Source organism: Camelus dromedarius, chromosome 15 (genome assembly GCF_036321535.1).
Source record: "Camelus dromedarius isolate mCamDro1 chromosome 15, mCamDro1.pat, whole genome shotgun sequence".
Taxonomy (NCBI): domain Eukaryota; kingdom Metazoa; phylum Chordata; class Mammalia; order Artiodactyla; family Camelidae; genus Camelus; species Camelus dromedarius.
The window spans coordinates 5,825,813-5,840,409 of NC_087450.1; the positions used below are offsets into that span (position 1 = coordinate 5,825,813).

Sequence of the window (14,597 nt, forward strand, 5' to 3'; positions counted from 1 at the left end):
ATTGCAAACGTGATAGACATATATGTATTCCACGTAGATGATATTACAGTAGGATTTTTCTTTTCGAAATTTCCAGTTGCAACATTAACACAAGAGAGTTTATGTTTCAGCTTTAAAAAAATCAATTATCTTCCACTTTCTTAATTTTGAACCTATTATTATTTTATAAAGGGTGCTATGCTGCAAATTATAAACCAACTGTTTGGCTTCTGCCAACAAGAACTTTATGACTTCACTATTTCAGAGCAAGATTTAATGATGCTTTGAGAAGTGGGGCCTGGGGCGCTCACTAACAGATCTTTAAATACTGACAAGGATGTGCTATTTAAGTAATGCAAAGGCTCTAACTCTACATTAACTCAGAATCCAAAGAAACTACACCAAAGCCTTACTTTATCATTTTTAAATTTTGCTATTCTTTTGAATATTAAATTTCTTAAAAGATAAGATTTTTTTGAGAAAGACAGCAGCTGTATTAAATTTCCTCTCACCAAGAAAGCAATCTTTATCAAGAATAAATACCCCTATGGAAATCCAAAAGATGGGACGTTTCTAGCTAAGTGAACATGCAGATCTCAACACAAGCCTATATCCTATCAGATCTCACTCGAACGAGCTCAACAAAGTCCTGGACTACCCTGAAACTTAGCTCTTCTGTTCCAAATGTTGGCTGAGCTAAGATCATCACACAAGGCAGGGAAGAAGAGAAAAGTCCACCTGGCTGCATCCGTTTTCTTCCAGCCACAAGGTGCCGCTAGGGGGTCCCCGTTAATAAGCCCTCCCCATGTGGAAATCCGGCATCCACACTGCCCCTGCCGTCCCCAAGCAGCCCCGACGCCCCTCTCCCACTGGTGGCCCCCCAGCCTGTCAATGGTTTTCTAATGACCCTCCCAGTTGGTGGCACTCTCCCCCTCTTCCCCGCTTCACACACACACACACACACACACACACACACACACACACAGCCAGGACAGCCTTCCCAAAGCACAAATTTGATTACGTCACCCCCACTTCAAACCCTTCAGAGGCTCCCTGGTAGAGTTCTAGCCCCACCCCCGACACTGCTAGCGCAGCCTCACCTCAGTACCCAGGTCCCCAATGACCTCAGGTGCCCCCTGACCTGCTGATACTTCCCACTTGCCTCCAGGCTCATTTTGACGGTTTGTCAAGGAAGCCTTCCTTCCCTCGAACCTCTGCACTTTGGGTTAGGTGCCCCTGCTGTGTTCCTAGAACATTCTACGCTAAGACAACTTCTGACACTGCTAAGCTCTCAAGAAGCAATACATTTTGCTTACTACTGTGAGTCCACCCTCTCTCCCCTGGACACTCAGAATTGCATGTGTTATGAATAAATGAATGAAGGGGTGGGTCTCAAAGGGACGGGCAGAGCTGCTCTCGCCCACCCCGACCCCTTCTTTCTGTAGAACATCAGAAGCAAAACCAGGAGTACCTCTCCTGAGGGTCACTTTCTGCTGACACCCTTCACTGCCTCTTCTGTGTCAGTTCTAGTAAAAAACCAAGCTCCCCCAAAGCCCTCCATCCCTAGGCCCACTGCAGGGTCCTTCCAAGCAGGGGCACCCTCCACCCTGGACCACACAGTGCACTCTCCCCGAGTCCCCACCCCACAAGCCTCCAGGCCTCTACCCGGGCTGCTCCTGCCACCTGAGTCACCCTCTTGATTCCTTCTCCTGGCTGACTCTTACTCTGCCCTCATAACTGAATGTAGAGCCCATTTCTTCAAGGAAGCCCTCTCTGATGATGTCCTTTAGCTCTTGGCTGGGCTCCCTCTACAGCAGGACTGCTTGGCGACCAACTGGTGTTTGTCCACCTGCTCCTCGGAGACCATGACCTCTTGGAGGCCACGTGGGAAAAAGGAGTGAGACGATAAGGGGGTGGGAAGAGCAAAAGCAAAATCACAGCCCAAGTCCCAGATTCAAGGATTCTGTCTCAGAAGAAAAGAATAAAATGTTTCATACGTATGTCATTTGGCTATGAGTTTTGTGGCTCATGGAAAGCAAGAGGTTGGTGTTCTAGTCTAAAATCCAAGTTACATGCAAAGAAATGTACATATTCATATCCAAAGGAAACCAGAGCTGCTCAACAACAGTTTGCAGTTAAAATCAAAGGAACTTTGATAAAGGCAATCTCTCTCTCTCTCTCTCTCTTTTTTTTTTTTTGTATCATATAGTTGTAGAAGTATTTGTGTAACTAAGTGATTGCTACAGCCTATGATTCTGCACTGGAGTGTTTGGGGATGAGGAAGCCCAGATTACATGCACTGTGTAAATACAATCACACCAACACACTGACAGGCGCCCTAGTGGCTGAGCTGAAGTTCCAAAGCAGACAACCTTATGTTGCAAGACAGCTCTCATTAGAAAGTAAGGAATGCAATATTCTGTATTCAATTACATACGTTATACGGGCCATTAAGCGATAGTGCATCTTGTCTAATGAAACCCCAAAATAAATTGTTAACGTCGATTTTCTCCATCAGACCCTTCTTTGCTAACTTTGGATATCAAACCCTCACTCCATACGGAAAGCTCAGATCTATGCTGCAGCAGGTTACATCCCGTGGAAGAAAGCCTATCAAGGGAGAACTGGAGAGTTTCCCTTCAGAAGCTGCTAAGTCTGGTTTTGCATCTGTACGTCATTTGCAACCACGTCAGCGTCAAAGGAGTAAGACCTTACCTCTGTGGGGCGAAAATCACTGCGGTGCTTCTGAACCATTAAAGAACTCTGAGCTTTGTGAAACAGTCCTGAGGCACTTAAATCGTACTTTTTGTGAAAGGCTCCAAAACTGACCCAATTCACCAATCCAGGTACAACAGGGAGGTACCGGAATTAGTAGATAGAACATGCCCTTGAAGACTGACAAGGCCCTGCTTGAATCCTGCTACAGCATTGACTAGCCGCTAAACGGACCAATCCCTTAACCCCTCTGAGAAGGCTTCCCAATCTGCAAAAGGGGGCTGCCACCGCCCACCTGGGAGACATGGATGTGAATGCAACACGCAAGTAGTGCGGCCGACTGGTACCTGACACGAGGCCTGGCTAGTTTCCCTCCGCTGCCCTTCTCCCCCTTTAAACTTGCATCGTTCCCCCTGGTAAGGGTCAAGCCCCCGGACCAGACTGCCCGATTCTTCTGTGTATCCCCGGATACATGCCTTACCTTTAGGAGGCCAGAAAAAGAACTATCTCCTCCAACGTCACTATCAATGTTCTTAAGAGTCTGGGTTTTTTTAACTCTATTTTGCAGGGAGACTATTCCAGAACTGTCCAACCACCATTCTCCACTTTGGCTCCTCTCCCAGCGCCCGTCCCTTCTCACCTCAAGTCTTCTGTCTGCTGGCCTTTTGTTCGTGGGAAAGAGAGTCCGCTAGGGTGGAGACTCCCTAGGCCTCTGTCCCTCCCTCACAGGTGAGTGTGACTACCTTCTCCCCACTCCCCACTCCGACTCCAGCTTCCTAGGAGGTTCCCCTCCCGGACAATGCAGCCTCTGCATCATCCCAAGACGCGCACGCGTGGCCACAACCCTCCCTTCAGATTTCTTCCAGGGTGGCCCTGCCCACCCCCAGGATCCTTAAGGATAAATGCCATTGCTCTGAAAATCCCAAACGCCACTGACTGACACACCAAAGCTGCATGGTCTGGGCTTTCCTCCAACCCAGGCACAGCCCTGCCCTGCCTCAGCCTCAGTCTGCACCTCTTGAGATGAGCTCATCCACGTTCACGGCTGTGAACACCAGCTAAGAATGACGACTCCCAACGTGTATCTGTGGTCCGGCTCCTTCACCTGAGCCCCAGGGCCATAGACCCGAGTGCCTCTCAAGTCTGGTTCTGCAAGGACCACGGATGGAACCCCACAAGCTCATAGCAAGGTACAGTGCGTCACAGTCCTCCGAAGAGAGCTCCCTGGAGGGGGAGGCATCTCCTGCCACTGGTCACCTCAGAAGTCACTGGATTCTCACAAAGGAGGCCCAGGAGAAGGGACTCAAGGTTCTCCTATGGTCTGAACTTTGAAGGGCCCGAGGTTTGGGGCTGTTCCAAGTTAGCAGACACACCTGCCAGTGAGCAGATGAGGATGGGGGAACCCAGGCAAGGCTGTTCTCACTCCGACCCCTGGGCTATCGGGAGCCAAGGGAAAGGCCTGTGTCCAAGGCACAGCCCAGCCTTCACAGATCCCAGCCTGCATTTGCCAACCCAGATAGCCTAGACACCTACTTGCTACTCTTACTTCTGTTCTGTTCCCCCCCAGAATGTGATGGACTGTTTCAGAAAGTCTGGCCTGTCTCAAGCGAGACCAAGTCAGTGAAGGATGAAGTGTCCACAATTGGACCAGGGCATGAAAGGAGAAACAAGGACTCATGGCCAGCATGACGGTGGTGGCCAAACCCTTTCCCCGGGTGAGATGAACCAGGGTGTGGGTGAGAATGCAAGGTCACTTCACGGCTGACTGGGGTGTTGGAGACTCACTACCGCAAACTAACGACACGGCCGTCAGTGGTGGACGTCAGCTGCAACAGACACGGAGTCAGCTTTTTACTGCCAACATGGGTTAATAGTAAAGGCTGGTACAGGGAGGCCTGCATGGCTGCTGAGGCAAACCACAGACCCGGCTCTGAATGCCCACTGGCTGGAGCAGAGAGGAAGCTACGGTCCCCTTTAGCGGCCCCTGTGTCCACCAGATCCAAGTGAGCCAGCTACTTAGGAGAAGGCCATGTTGTTCTGATACTCAGAAAAACCAGCCTCGTAAAGGGAAAATAAGAGTGGCATGGAGTTTAGACCAGCTCCTGCCTCTCTATGAAGGCAAAGTAAAGTAAATGGCACGGGGAAGGTGAATGCAAAAACAGAAAACAAAAAAACATAAAACCGGTGACTGCTTCCTCCAACAGCATCCCCTGCAGCTGCTCATCTCCGAGCCTGCCACTTTCTCACCAGTGACCACCGGCCAGGAAGCTCCGTCACGCACGTCACACAGCAACAGCCCGGAAACTCGTGCCAAGCACGTTTGTGTGAAAGCCAGAATCAAGGAAGATGCTGCAGATTTTGACTTTCCAAGTTTAAATACTCCATGAAAAAAATCCCTCAGCAGCCGCCTAAATCAATTCGCATCTCACTTCTTCAAAACAATCAAACAAATTTCATAAGGGCGCATTTGTCACCAGACATAAGAAGGACCAAACTCTTTCCTCAAAGCAAGGATTTTAACAGGTATCAAACACCAGTGGGTGATGTGCTAACAAAGCAAAAATTCCAAAAAACTAGAAAGTAAAAAGATTACTAGGATAATATATGGATCAAGGCAACTGTTAAGGTTTTTGCTTTTTAAAGCGATGGGGACAGCACGGAGGACAATCTGGCTATTTCCAATGCAGGGTGTGCACAGTCCACTTTTCAGACGCAACAACATGCTCACAGGGCGGTACAAGATAGAAAGGGAAATAGAAAAAGGAAAAGAGGAACAGTGAAAATTAGAAACACATGAGAACAAAAATAACTGACAGCAATTACAAGAATTTAGGTGAGTTTGGTGAGGACAGGGACGAGGGGACGGTGAGACCCACCCTCACCTATTGTTCCAGGGAAGGCAGGGGCCTGAGGCGAGCGGCGCTGCCGGGGGACCCCAACGTGGTCAGCGCCCCAAACCTAAACTTCACCTAGATGCGTGTAGACAGCTTTTGAGATACAAAATGTGGTCGCATTTCAAGCTGGACAATTTTACTCACTCCCACCAAGAGTAACAGGAGAGAATTAGGCTCTGTTCCTGCACCAAAGCATTGTTTAAAAAGTAATGACTGTGGAATAGTAAAAGCAACAATGAAGTAAAAGTGACTGGAGGAGAGCGTACTTGACCCGAGCTCACTGGCCGCGTTATCTCACTGACGTTCAGATGCTGGCTGAGCCCTTATGTTACCAAAACAGACAGACCCACCAGGAGGGAGGTTTAATGCGCTGCTGTATATTGATGCCGAGAGCCATGCCTGGTACACGAGGTTCTGGGTAAACAATGGTGACAGTGTCAACCACTATGGGCTAAGCACACAACCAGCTACTCCGCCAAATCCCAAGGACACACTTCAAAAGACAAAAACAAGCTGTCATTCTCTGGTGGGTCTGCAGACTCAGAGCCAAGCAGTTGCTGAGCAAACATATCACCAGTGCCTCCTGTGACAAAAGAGGAGGCACTGGCCAGGGGGCTGGGGCAGGGCTCCAGGCTTCCACTGCTCACCCACCATTCTGTCCAGGGGGAGAAGCTGGTCCCTGCTTACGTTGCACCGATGCACCTACATTCACTGACGCCTGGGGACTGAGCAGGAGGTGACAGGTGACGGGAATGGAGCCAGCCTGGGAGTGGCACGGTGCTGGCATCTGTGCCCTCAGCTTTGCCCAGACCACTACATCTGCCAGCTCATCTACAAGAAGCAGAAGGGGAGAAAGCCGTGTAGATCACAGGGCCCTGCGAGGACAAGTACAGGTCATGGCCACGATATGCCTCGCCCCTTCCTTAAGCCATAGAGGTATGTCCGGGGAGGAAGTGAAAATTCATCCAGAGCCCGCCAGGCACCACAAGCAGGTGGGACTCGGGTCCCCTGTGCCTGTCACTCACAGGACTGGTCTGGACTATCTTTTTATCAATTCTCTGGCATCTTCTCCTCCAACTTACCAACAACCAGAAAGTAGAATCTGATTTTAGACTCACAGAAAATCGCAGAACACCTCCTCCACTTCGGGCCCGGCAGCACGTGCCAGGTCCTCCGACCGTCACCTGTGGGACCGCCATGAGCCCTCTCCAGAGTCAAGGCCCGAGGCCGTAGGCCGGGGGGACACAGATTCCCACAATCTCCCCAGCAAAGGGGGACCACCTCTCGGCAAAGGCATCTCACCCTCTTCTTCTCGAGGGATATCTCAATAGATACACAGGGAAACAGAGCAGAAGTTGGGGGGGGTAGGCAGCCCAGAAGAACTCGTCTGCACTTCCAAGGCAAAGTGGGTCCGTTGACCTAATCACAGGGACAAAGTGAGGACGAATCTTTCCCTGCTGTGCCCCATACTCCGTGACACGCTTTTCCCTGCGTAAGGATCTCATTTGGAAGCCTCTGGCAGTGTTTCTGTTGTCCTAAATTGGCATGGTGGTTGTCAGGCAGGGAGAGAGGGCCTGAGTCGTGCAGGTGCTGGACCTGGGAAGCAGGAGACACTGGCTCCACCCCCAGCTCAACCAGCGCCTCATTCTGCATCTCAGGATTCAGCATGACATCTATAAGCCCAGGGATGAGACTGTCCCAGAAAAGGCTGTCCAACAGGAATGAAATGTGAGCCATGTAAAGAGAGTTTCCCAGTTGCCACATTTAAAGAGATAACCCCCCAAAAAAACCCCTAGAAACTGATTTTAAGAACATATCTTACTTATTCTACAGTATGTAAAATACTATCATTTTGACATGTAATCAATAAAGAAAGTAACAAGATAGTTTACATTATTTTTACTAGACAAGTCTCAGCGTCTGATGTGCATTTGACCTACAGCACATCTCAGCTCAGAGCAGCCTCCTCCCCAGCTCTCCTAGCATCAGTGGCTTTGGCTACTCTATTGGACAGCAACTCCAGGGGTCACACCAGGGGAATTGGCTGAAAAGCGGGAGTAAGTGTCCATAATAACCCTAAAAGAATCTCTCCGAAACAAAGGCGGATTCAATTTTAAACGTCTGAAAACCGGCGGGTTGTTCCTCCCTCACGCCTTGGCTACAAGACAGCCCTCCTCCTTGCTGATCCCTTTCTGGATGTAGGGAAGCAACCCTTCACACAGCCAGGGTGGCCGGGCATCCAGGTAGACTTTCCTGCTCTCTGTGTCCAGTCCCACGAAGTCCTCATTCTCAAACAGGATGAAGAGCAGGAGGATCTTGTCCCCAGACTTGTCGGATGCACCGTCCAGCCACTTGGACTTGAGCATGATGAAGAGAGACTCAGTGAAGTCCTCGATCCTCTTCTCCACCACCCTGCAGTCCTCGTAAATTGAAGGCCACGTCGGTGCGCGGCTGCTCGGCCACCTCCCCATGCAGCAAAAAGACAAAGAGCCGAGAGTCATACAGCGTGGTGCCATACAGCTCCTCTGCACGTGGAGCTTCTCGAAGGTCTTGGCCAAGAGGCAGTCGGTAATGGTGACAAGGCCCACGACCTTGCGGTGTGTCTGGAAGTCGCTCCACCCATTCTCGGGCGCATAGTGGTGACTGTAGTGGATACAGAGTGCCCACTGCCAGCCGCACGGGCTGATCTGCCTCACCAAGGAGATTCGCTTATAGATGCACAACAAATTCTGCTCTGAGATGATCCCCACGGGTTGGACCACCACGGGGAGAGTCTGGTGGTCCTCAGCACACTGCACGTAGTCAGGGATGTTCATATTGCAGGCCCTGACGAGAGGGAAGAGGAGACCGAGGTACATACTGTGCTGCGGGCTGCGGGCCTCACTGGGTTGCGGTGACCTGGTGTGTACCAGTCAGAAGGCAGGGGAAGCCCAAGCAAAGCCGTGGGTACAGTTTGTCCTCAGCGTCTGCACATGGCTACCGCAGCTCAGATCACATTACGCAGCTTTTGGTCTAGGCCTCCGCCCTCTGCAGAAAAGGGTCATTTCTTGTTTTCTGTTTCCAAGCATCTAGCCAGGCCCTGATGCAAAGTCAGTGCTCAAAACTGCTGAATAAAGAAATGAATAAAGGAACTGCTTCCACACCCCTCAGCAGGATATAATGCAAAGAAACACAGTAGGATCAAAAGACCTGGATTTCAACTCCAATTTATTTGAACTCCTAAGCTGCAGAATACTTGATAAGAAAACTTGCTTTGGGGAGGAGGGTACAGTTCAATGGTAGAGCACATGCTTAGCATGTATGAGGTCCTGGGTTGAATCCTCAGTACCTCATTTTAAAAAAAATGAAACAAATAAGTAAACCTATTTACCCCCCTCAAAAAATATTTTTTGAATTCCAAATTCAAGAAAAAAAAAAAAACACCTTGCAATTGACACAACATTGTAAACATGAGTATACTTCAATTAAAAAAAAATCCTTGCCTTACAAGAATATATCTGGATTATGGAAGTTTACAAATGTAAAATGCCTAGAGTCCCACCTGCATAAGAAGAAGGAACTGTACAAATTTACTATCCCTCATTTATGAGCTATATTTCCTTTGGGGGGTTTATAACCTCTCAGAGCTAATTTTCTCAGATTAAAAAAAAGAAGGAAACATTACCGGATTCTCCATACTGCTGAAGAATCAGATAAACCTATGATAGCATCTGACCCACAGAGTTTACTCAATAAATGCTTGTTGAATGAATGAATAAACAAGCAAAGTGAATGCTGCTCCCTGCCACAGAGCATCATGAAGGTACTGCCTGGAAATCCCAAGCCCACGTTTCACCCGACTCTACACTAACCATGGGTGACCTGGGCAGGCCTGTGTGCTCCTCTTAACCCCAGTTTAATCATGAATAGAAATGAGGGCAATAACACAAACCTCAAAGTGTTAGTGAGTCATTACTGAATTGTATCCCAACTTTGCAAGATGGAACCTTTAAAGAAACTTGGGTAAAAAGTCCGTAGGCCCTCTCCATATTATCTCTTACAACTACATGGGAATCTACATTATATCTCAAAATAAAAAGTCTAATTTATTAAAGAGGCTATTGAGGTTAAATGAGCTCACTGTCTCAAATAAGGAACACACAGTACAAATAGGTCAATGCCCAGCCCATGAGATACACTCAGTAAACATTCCCACTGAGCCCACTGGTCCCTCCAACTTCAGAGCACGATGATGTGTCCTCATGGCCAGAGGCCCCTGCACCTGAAACTAACAAAGCTAATGGTCCCCACTTTCAAGAGCCCCTGCCACCACCGTAGGTCTAATTTTGTACTTGTAATTTTTTTTCTTTTTATTAAATAGAAAAACGTAATTGCATAGCCTTCAGGTCACCAAAAGCTGACTACAGAGATCATGATGGCAGCCCTTCTTCGTGAAACAATAAAATGAAAAGCCATTTCCACAAGATCTCTGTGTAAATCTGCTAGGGAACTTCATCCTGGACTGAGAGGAAGAGGACTGGGGAGGAGGGGGCAATCTGCGGCACACAGACCCATGGGCCACCTGTCCCACGATGGACATTAGACCCAACACTCACCCTCAAGGAACTTCAAAATAGACACAAACAGAGTGCTGTGGACAAGATTTTTTTTTTTTTTAAAGAAATCCCAGATTCTCTCGCAGGTTTTGTTTCTACCGAGAAACAAATGTCTTATGTGTATAATGTTTCACAAAAGACTTAAATTATTATCACCCCAACTTGACGCATTAAGAAACTGAGGGAGAGAGGTTTATCACATTGTGCAAGATTAGAGAGAGGCAAAAAAAAAAAAAAAGATTAGAGAGAGGCCACGTCGGACACTGTATTTAAACCCAAGCCCCTGTTCCAGTGCTCACACTAGAAAGTGGGATATACTGACCCTTTCCTGCCCTCTCCCTGCAATAAATGTCTGAAGAGTCTTTTCTGTGCCACCTGGAATCACAATCACTTCAATTTTCCACAAAGAGCTATGTTACTCCTTGGAGGATATGTCAAAATCTGTATGTTGAATGGGAGGAGAGATTTGTATATTCGGTTTCTCAAAGGAAACATGGCTTAAAAGAAACTGAAAAGCACTTTTCTAGTCTAAGTCTTCATTGTGCAGAGAAGGAAACGGAGGCTCAGAAGAGATGAGGAAAGGGCCTTATTAACAAATATTGCCTCAGCGCAGCAACAAGCCAGCCTTGGGCACTTCTGGGGGAGGATCTGGAAGGCCCAGGAGAATGAGTCTAAGAAAACGGAAAGAGAAGAAGCATACAAGGCCCCGTCTCTACACCACCATACCATGAAGTTCCACCAAATTACCCAGTATGGCTGCAGCCAACATTAAGGTGGGCTAAACAGGTTATGGAAACCTGGAAGTCTCAACCATAGTGGAAATTCCAACGTTTACTATGTTTTTTTCCCAGTTCAAGCATCAGCTCAGTGGGCACTCTGTACCAGGCACTACATGAGGCCTGGAGTTCTCCCAAATACACAACTCTTATATCACGTGTGCAAACCACACACAGGCCCACCAGAAGGAAAATGCCCACAGATAAGTTGGAATTACTGAAACTGAAAGCAGCCAACCAGCATATATTACTAGGAAATACGGTGCTGCTAGAAATAGACTCATGGACATAGAAAGCAAACTGTGGTTAGCAGGCAGGAAAAGGGGGATTAACAGATACACATTAATAAATGTAAAATAAATGACAAGGACCTACTATATAGCACAGGGAACTATATTCAATTTCTTGTAATGAGTTGTACTAAAAACAATCTAAAACATATTTATATACATATGCATATGTTTATAACTGAATCTCTGCTGTACATCTGAAACTAACATTCTAAATTGACTACACTTCAATAAAAAATAATTTTAAAAAATAAATAAAAATAAAAGCAACGCCATTTAGAAAAAATAAAAGAATACTCTGATCCCCTTAGCTGTAGGTGCTGGAGAATTCTGGTTACAAACACCAAGTCCACTGGATCACTCCAGCACTGGCTGTCACTCTTTCTGACAATCAGAGAGTCACTTGGCTTCAGTGAGTTTATTTTCTCTTCTGTGAAAGGCTACAGTTGCAACTAACGATGTATAGAATCTCATCATTCACAAACCCAACAATTAAAGAGGACTTCCCATGGGCCAGGCTCTGGAAATATGAAAATATAGGGTCCGAGATATATTCATAGGTAGAAGAAATTTATGCCATAAAGACATTAATTCTTCTTGCTTTGATAGACAGATTCAATACAATTCTGTTTAGATTTCCTACCAGAGTTTTTATGGGTAACAAGATAATTTATGGTCAGGAACAACCAAGAAACTTCTTTAGAACCAGCACTGGGAAGGGGTGGATAGGTCATTCATTTCCACTGGTCTTTCTGAAGTGATGGAAACGTTCTGGAATATTAATGGTTGCACCACTGTGAATATGCTAAAGCTGCTGAATTGTAGCATTTAAGTGGGTGGACTTCATGGTGTGTGAACATTATCACAATAAAGATGTTAAATGAAAAAATATTTCTTGACAATTATTTTTCCCTCTATACTACTAGTCTGCCCCACAATTTAAGAAGAACAAAAAAACCAAAACAAACCAAATTTTGCCAGGAGCTCTTTAGCACTGCAAAGTCCCTGAGTCTCCAACGCCTCTGGTGGTGCTGTTCCTGTTAACACACCCTAGCTGGGCTGGGCTAGTTAGGGACTGTAACTATCTTTTTAAGATCGACGGCCACACGTTTCACCCTGGGAGAGGGAAGGATGGAGGATGTCACAGCCTCATGACTTCAGCTCATTTTTAACTGAACCAAGCCTTGCTTTCAACACTGTAATCCCTCTCACTATAAAAACAGTGACATCATCAAGCACCGCCATCAAAACACGTGAAAGTGTTCAAGGTACTTACCTGGGGCAGAAACACTGAGGGAGGAGACGGAAGCTCCCTCAGCACTGACGCTCCCTTTTCCCGACTCCACCAGGAGAAGCTGGGGTTCACAGCCGGATGCTCTCAGCCCGGGGAGCAGCGCCCACACCACTGAGCTGGTCCCCAGGGAGCGGGAAAGGGAAAGGAGGGCAGCCCCGGGGTCGCGGGGCAGGGAAAGCGGTGGGGGACGCGGGCAGTAGCCCCGCTCGGAGGCCAGCCCCAGCCCCAGCCGCCCGCCCCCGTCCGGGTCGGCAGAACCCGCCCGCCCGGGACGCAGCCCGCCCAGGGGCGGGGACGGGCCGTTGGCCGAGGAGAGGCAGCCCGGGAGGAGAGGACTCGCGGGCGGGAGAGGGGAAGGGGACGCCAGCCGCGGACTGAGGGGATCCCGGCCGGGGCGAGAGGCGGCAGGTGCACACCTGGACCTGGACAGCTGTGGCCGGGGCGACAGGGCAGGAGCCAAAGTCCTACCGGGCGAAAGAGCTGAGAAGCCTTTGGGGCCGTTCCCCTGCTCGGAGTTGCAGCTTCCAACCCTCGGTCCAGCTGGCACAGACTACGCATGCGCAGGAGGGCCAGCGATCCTCTCTGGGTTCTGCAAGAGAAGGTGGGGAATCGAGGGACGGAGAAGATGGGAGGAGGAGGGGAGAAGGGGAAAAGTGGAGGGAGAGACATGGACAGGAGGAGCAGAGAGAAGGCAGGGATCTGGAGGTTGGAGGAGAGTAGCAGAGATGGAGAGAAATAGTTTTAACTCTGGGGGCAACCTGAAGGAGGCAGCAGTCCTGCCTCTGCACACTTCTCTAACCCTTCATGGCCCGCAGCTCATATTTTACCTCCCTGGCCCAGCCCTCCACCCAAGGCCTCTGCAGGACCCCTACGGGAATCACACCCGTTGCCCCCAAGCGGAGCTGGGTTTCCTTTTGCTCTGGGAACCAAGCACCCGCAGGTGTTGTCGCTCAGAACTACCTTGGAAAGAGTACCTATTCCCCTTTTACACGCTGGGACACAGGCAGGCAAGATCTCTGCCTTACCTCCACTGTCCCAGGTGTTGTGCTGGCAGGGAGCGGGAGGTACAAGGTCAGATCCCAAAAGGAGCATACTGCCTGAGTTTTGGTGCATAGTCCCCATCCTTCCTGGGTAAACCACTCCCCACCCTCGGGGAACCATCAAGGGCACACAGTATGTCCCTGGGTGAGGGATAGCTGCCCTCAATTCCAGTGCCCAGCTTGCTAGGAAGATAGGAGTGTTTCTGAGTCCAAATTCATTCTCCTTAATGCAGGACAGGCCAGTAAGTTGGGAGTCCAGGTGTTGGGGGATGAAATAGCAACTTTCTGTAGACCTAGATGGCAATCTAATATCCTGGAAAACCATCTCCCCAAGTCAGAATTCAGGCTCTTTTCCTATGAGCTTGGTTTTTGCAATATTCTTGATGTAGTAATTCTTTGTTGTTAGAATCCTTTGTTCTTGCAGCTATCTGCCTGGGTCAGATCCCTGTAAACCTCCAACAAAACAAACGTTATTTTCTATTATGTAACTTGTTATCTTTATATGAATGGAAAAGTGTTAAATATCCTTAAAGGTCAGAGCATTCAAAATAGGCTCTCCTGTATATTTTAGGCTCTAGGCAACATTGTTTTACAAGCAAGATGAAGCCTAGGAGACAGAGCACAGGGTTTAGTCAAAGGAACAGATCTAATATGGAGTCAGATTTGTTCTTTTCTATTACCAGGGCAGAAGACACTTGAGGATTTAAATCCCTTTAAGTTAAAAATAAGTAATAATTTAAAGGAATTTACATACATAGGTCGGAATGTGCATAGCATATCTGTAAAACACACAAAGGATTGTAAACGGTGGCATCTCCAGGGAGGGCTGAAAGAAGAGAGGATGAGGGAAAACTTCTTTCACTTGTGTATTTTTGTGCTCTGTTTGAAATTTTTTAACCACATGCATGTATTTCTTTTTCAGTTAAAAAAAATGTGTAATGGAGCAAAGGAGTAGCAAGATCAGCAAATACAGCAGCCATGGAATCACTGAGCCATCACTTTTGATTTCAGCCA

The 14,597-nt window shown here is 48.1% G+C and overlaps 1 protein-coding gene across 4 annotated transcripts in view; it reads right to left on the reverse strand.

Annotated features, from left to right (window-relative positions):
- The window catches only part of LOC135323033 (uncharacterized), a 142,467-nt gene that overhangs the window by 104,584 nt on the left and 23,286 nt on the right, over positions 1-14,597 (reverse strand). For all 4 annotated transcript variants that reach the window (XM_064494279.1, XM_064494278.1, XM_064494277.1 and 1 more), the window contains one exon: positions 12,960-13,242. The gene's annotated coding sequence lies outside the window, so the exon portion shown is untranslated. The remainder of the gene's footprint in view (positions 1-12,959; positions 13,243-14,597) is intronic.